This window comes from Vicugna pacos, unplaced genomic scaffold, assembly GCF_048564905.1.
Source record: "Vicugna pacos unplaced genomic scaffold, VicPac4 scaffold_5, whole genome shotgun sequence".
NCBI classification, from domain to species: Eukaryota; Metazoa; Chordata; class Mammalia; order Artiodactyla; family Camelidae; genus Vicugna; species Vicugna pacos.
Window position 1 is genome coordinate 1,273,732 of NW_027328726.1, and position 5,326 is coordinate 1,279,057.

General features: G+C 55.3%; 1 non-coding gene across 1 annotated transcript; it reads left to right on the forward strand.

The window, feature by feature from the left end:
* The first annotated feature begins 210 nt into the window (after positions 1 to 210).
* On the forward strand, positions 211 to 319 carry LOC140692353 (U6 spliceosomal RNA). The gene has a single exon (XR_012067924.1). It is a non-coding gene; the product is annotated as a U6 spliceosomal RNA (small nuclear RNA).
* Positions 320 to 5,326: the final 5,007 nt, after the last annotated feature.

Below are 5,326 nucleotides of genomic sequence, written 5' to 3' on the forward strand. Positions count from 1 at the left end.
CCATTTCTCTGACGTTTACCTCCCGTTGTCCAGCTTCAGTCTGCAAGGCTTCAGGAGACGGAGCGTTTTCGTACTCAATGATGCCAAGGCAAAAGGGTGAGAGAAAATGGGAAACATTCGTGGAGAGGGTCCTAGGCAGATAGTGGAGGCAACTAGAAGACCTTCAGTCTCCGGGCTGGCTTTCAGGTTGAGACAAAAACCCTAAGGAAAGCACTTGCTGCCACAGGACATAGACTAACATGGGAACCATCCAGAGAAGATCAGCACGGCCCCTGAACGTGGACGACACACGCCCATGCGTGAAGCGTTCCATAGTTTTAGTGAAGTCAGTCACCCAGGGAAAGACAGATATCCTATGCCATCACTTCTAGGTGGGATCTGAAAGTAAGTCAAGACACCCATCCATACATAAATAACTCCATTTTAAAAAGACTCCAAGGAACCTATTTACAAAACAGAAACAGACTGGACTCGCAGACATGGAAAAGAAACCGATGGTTAACACAGGGGACAGGGTAGGGTGGAGGAACGGGGTAAGGCGGAGGGATAAATCAGGAGTTTGGGATTAGCAGATATAAACCACCCTATACAAACTAGGTACACAAGTAGGTCCTACTGTCTAGCACAGGGAACTATGTTCAATAGCTTGTAATAACCTATCCTGAAAAAGTATACGTGTGTGTGTGTGTGTGTGTGTGTGTGTGTGTGTGAATAAGTGAATCACTATGCCGTACGTCATAAATGAACACAACATTGTAAGTCAACTATACTTCCATTGACAGAGAGTTCCTACAATAAGCAGGCAGACAGACCGACAGACCGTCAGACAGACAGACAGGCAGGCAGACAGACAGACACACACACACACACACACACACACACACACACACACACACACACACACACTGTCTGTCTGTCTGTCTGTCTGTCTGTCTCTCTCTCTCTCTCTCTCTTTCTCTGTCTGTCTGTCTATCTGTCTGTCTCTCTTCTAAGGGTGGAGAAGAGTTTGCTGAGCTATTTCGGGGGCCCTCTCATCCTAGTTCCTATCTCCAAGTTGGTTCAAAGTCCAAAAGGCCGTCAAGCACTTAGTCAGATAGGTCCCTCGAAGAATACCTCCCACATCACGATGACAGACTTCTTAGGCCAGCCGAGAAGGTCCTTCAGTTCTGTGCCCATCTTGGCTCTAAGTTGATGTCAGTCCTCCAGGATCCAAGAAAGCCACGTTGGAAAACAAGTGGTGATTTTGATGGGACAGAAGATCAGTCATTTGGGGGGCGAAGGGTGGGGTAGGGAGAGATACCAGCCTGTCTGTCTGTCTGTTTTCATCCAGTGTGGGAGCCTTCCCAAAGAGATAACTCGAGAAGAGAGAAACGGGGAGTTGACAAAGAACACGTGCGGTGGCGTGCCCTCCCCCCACCCCAGGAGAAGGCCAAGCCAGAAGTCCCTCCGGATGGCGGGCTCTGGACTCCGGCTTCCAGGGGAAGCGATATTTTTTCCTCCCCATTTCAGGCCCGGAAGAAGAGGGAGAGGCAGAGTGTCCTTCTCGGGCATCCGTTGTTTCTGAAGCACGCTTGTTGCCGAAAGATCGGCCCCCGTCCCCGATGAGCCCAAGAATCCAGAGACAAGGTCTTGGAGCTTAGAAGAAAAGAGGTCATTTTATCGCTCTGCCGGGCAAAGGGGATTCACAGCAGGCTAGCGTCTTCAAAACTGTGTACCCACCTTGGGGATGGAGTGGGTGGGGTGGTTCTAGAGCCATAGCTCAAACAATCAAGCATCGATCACCATCCACAGAATCGTTTTCTCATCAGAAGACTCAGCATGGTGTCACGATGCCTCCCAGGTGACCCATTCTATAGAGGCTGGCGGTTAGATCTCATTATCTCATAAGCACTCAAGGTGTGGCCTTCTTGGTCACTCAGGCTATTTTGTCAGGTCAGTAGTCCCGTGACCGACCTTCTCCTCGGAGAAGGACTCAGAGACCCAGCACGATGATGACTTGCAATGACTGAAATACAGTAGAAACAGTAAGATCGATAGCTTCCAGTTTCAACAACGGGCCTGGAACCGTGAGCAGCAACCGGTCAGTCAGAAGAGTCGACCGTTTTAAGGGCGAGCATAAGAAACCGAATGACACCCCCCCCCCAAGCAAATGAATGAATGAATGAATGACCTAATGATCCTCCCCTCCTCTCCCCCCCCCCGCCCAAAAACGAAGCAATCCGTTAGCCTAATTCCGGCCATTTTATTCATCCTCCTTCACCCTGAAGCCCCAGTCAGCCACGTGCCACAGTGGTCTGTTTTCCGGTTTCCTCCACCACCCCAACCCCCACCAACGACCACCCCGCCAACATCCCCCCATGCCCAACCACCGCCCCAAGCGCGGGACTGGACGGGGGTGCTGGGGGCTGAGGGGGCGGCGATGGCGGCTTGAGGTGAGGGTGGGGAGTGTTCCGCCCAGATCGTATAGGAAGCTCAAACACAGCTGCAGTACGAGACGAGATGGTAGATTTCTGTGAGTCCTCCCTCCTCTTAAAATCCTTCCTAAGGAGGAGACAGACAGAAAGAGAAACATCACCCTCACTCCCAACGCCTCCTGTGCCCTCGTTGCACCCCAAAACAACAACAAGAAAAACAAAAACAAACACAACCACAAATAACTCGCTATCCCTGGGGAAGAAGGTTTCGATGGCATGGGGATATCATTCTAAACTTCATTCCCTCTTCATCACATTTCATGGAAACCGATTGCAATCTATGAGGCCCTGTGAAGGTAGGGGTTGGGGGGTAGGGAGGAGGGAGGGAAGGGAAGGGGGGAGAGAGAGAGAGAGAGAGAGAGAGAGAGAGAGAGAGAGAGAGAGAGAGCGCAGAGGAGAGGAGGGATAAAAGGGGAGAGGACAGGAAAGGAGAGGAGGGAAAAGAGGGGAGGGAAGGGGAAGCGAGAGGAGGCGAGGGGAGAGGAGAGGAGTGGAGGAGAGGGGAGAAGAGAGGAGCGGAGGGGTGAGGGGGGAAGGGAGGGGAGAACAGGGAAGAGGAGAGGAGGGGAGAGGAGAGGAAAGAGAGACAAGGGAGACAGACAGAAAGGCACACACACACACACACACACACACACACACACACACACACACACACACACACACAGAATAGCGAAATGGAGAGAGAGACAGAGAGAGACAGACAGACAGACAGACACGGATCTAGGTCCGGGAGACTACACATGGGTATTCTTCTGAGTGATTTTATGTGTTTTCTCAATCGCCACCTATGGAGATAAAAGTCGCTCCCATAAGATGAAGGGAGTCCTTCTGCCACCGCCCCCGGCCCCGCCCTCCAGCACCGCTTGTGTTTGTCAGGGATTCCAAGCCAAAGCACGTGGAGGAGTGGGAGAGCTTCCCGGCGGCCCAAGGGGGAGGAAAGTCCGGCAGCATGAGAGAGGTAGTTGGCACGGGGAAGCTGGAGGCAGGCTGACGAGAAGATGGGTGAGGGGGCAGGGAGGAGGGTTTCCCAAGTTGGAGAGCCAAGACGAGGGAGGGGAGCCGTCGGTGGTCGCGTTCTGACCCCGACCCCGACCCAGACTGGAGCGGATCCCTGAAAGGAGGCGGTTCGGGCTCTCCTGCCGAGAACGCCCCTCTCTTCCTCTTTGTGCAGAAACACCTTCCGCGGACCGAGAAAGTCTATCCCGAGACCCTCGTCGGAAGAGTCCTTTCCAGACCCATCACGATCCTCCTGGGCCAAGGGGTCCAGGGGATGGGGCGGGGCCTCCATTCGATCCGTCTTCCGTCCGTCCATCCATCCGCAAGATCTTGAATATCCATGTAGGATTCCGGATGGTAGCAGTTTTCCAGGATCCTCCAGATCCTTGTAAGACCTCTCCTGGCAGATTCGACCCCTAGGTCGTACCGCGCAGCACAGGGCACTAGATTCAGTCCCTCGGGACGAGGGTTCCTGAAAAAGACCAGGAAAAAGAAGAACACAATCACTATGGTGTGCACCAGCCAGAAACCAGCACAACCTCGTCACTCTAACAGACTTGCCAAAGGCGGGGTGGGGAGAGAAAGTCATAGGATGGCTACCATCCCTCCCACCCCCACCCCACACGCCAAGCCCCCCAGCCCATCGTCATCCCTGCTCCCCCTCCTCCTCCCCCTCCCCTCCATCGACGCCCGCCTCCCGCTTGTACCCCACTCCTCCGAACCCAGCACCACCCACCTCGGCCTGGACGTGCTCGGCTCGGCTCGGCTCGGCTCGGCCCGGCCCGGCCCGGCCCGGCCCGGCCGTCCGGCCGACTTCTTCGCAGTGTCTAAAATAGCGCCCGGCCGACAGGCAGGTGGCACACGGCACCCGGCAGGGGAGCGAGCGGGACGGTTCGGGATCTCTGGGCGGCGGGGACACGCGGCCGGACAACCAGGAGCACGGACGGCCTGGCGTGCGTTTCTCCGCTCGGGGGGCCTCGACCAGGGACTGTGGTACGGGGAACGGGGACACACACACACACACACACACACACACACACACACACACACACACACACACCCACCCCTTCACCCCCACCCCCACCCCCACCTCCACCTCTGACAGCTTTCATTTGTTTTCGGCCGACCGTCCCTCGATGAGGTACAAGTGCCGGGGCTGGGGCTGGGGCTGGGGCTGGGGGGGTGGAGTTCCTCCCTCCACAACGACCCCACACGGGCTCTGTTCCAGTCACCCGAGTCCTCTTCCAAGTGAGACCACAGGCCTCCATCACCCGGCGTGAGCACTCGGGGGAAAAAGTCACCATCCTCATCGCTCCGCTCCACCTCTACACGTGAAGAACAGTTCCCAGCCCACGCCACTCAACCCCACCCCACGCCCCGATGCCACCCACCGCAGTGGAGAGAAACGAGACGAATCCACAGACGTCCATCCATCCGATGAAGAAACGGACGGCCCCATTCCAAGGAAGCATAGATATCTAGTCAGGAGATTCATCGAGTACTATGGAGGCGGTGGGAAAGGGGGGGGGGTGTTGCGGTGGGGAGGGCCTAGAGATCCAGCAGTACAGCCCGTGCTTAGCATGCAAAAAATAAAGGCCCAGGGTTCAATCCCCAGCACCTACTCTTCAAAAATAACCCGCGGAGAAGCAAGACGGCGGAGTAGAAGGACACTGGTAGCTCACCCTCTCCCACAAATACACCAAAACTCACATCGACGGACCCACTTGGCCAATCAGAGCACCTGCGGAACTCCGACAGAACACCGCCCTCTTCGAAAGACAAAGACGCCCAAAATCTGGTAGGAGAAAAGGAGAAAAGAAAGAGTAAAAAGCAAAACAGTGCGGGAGGGACCGGTC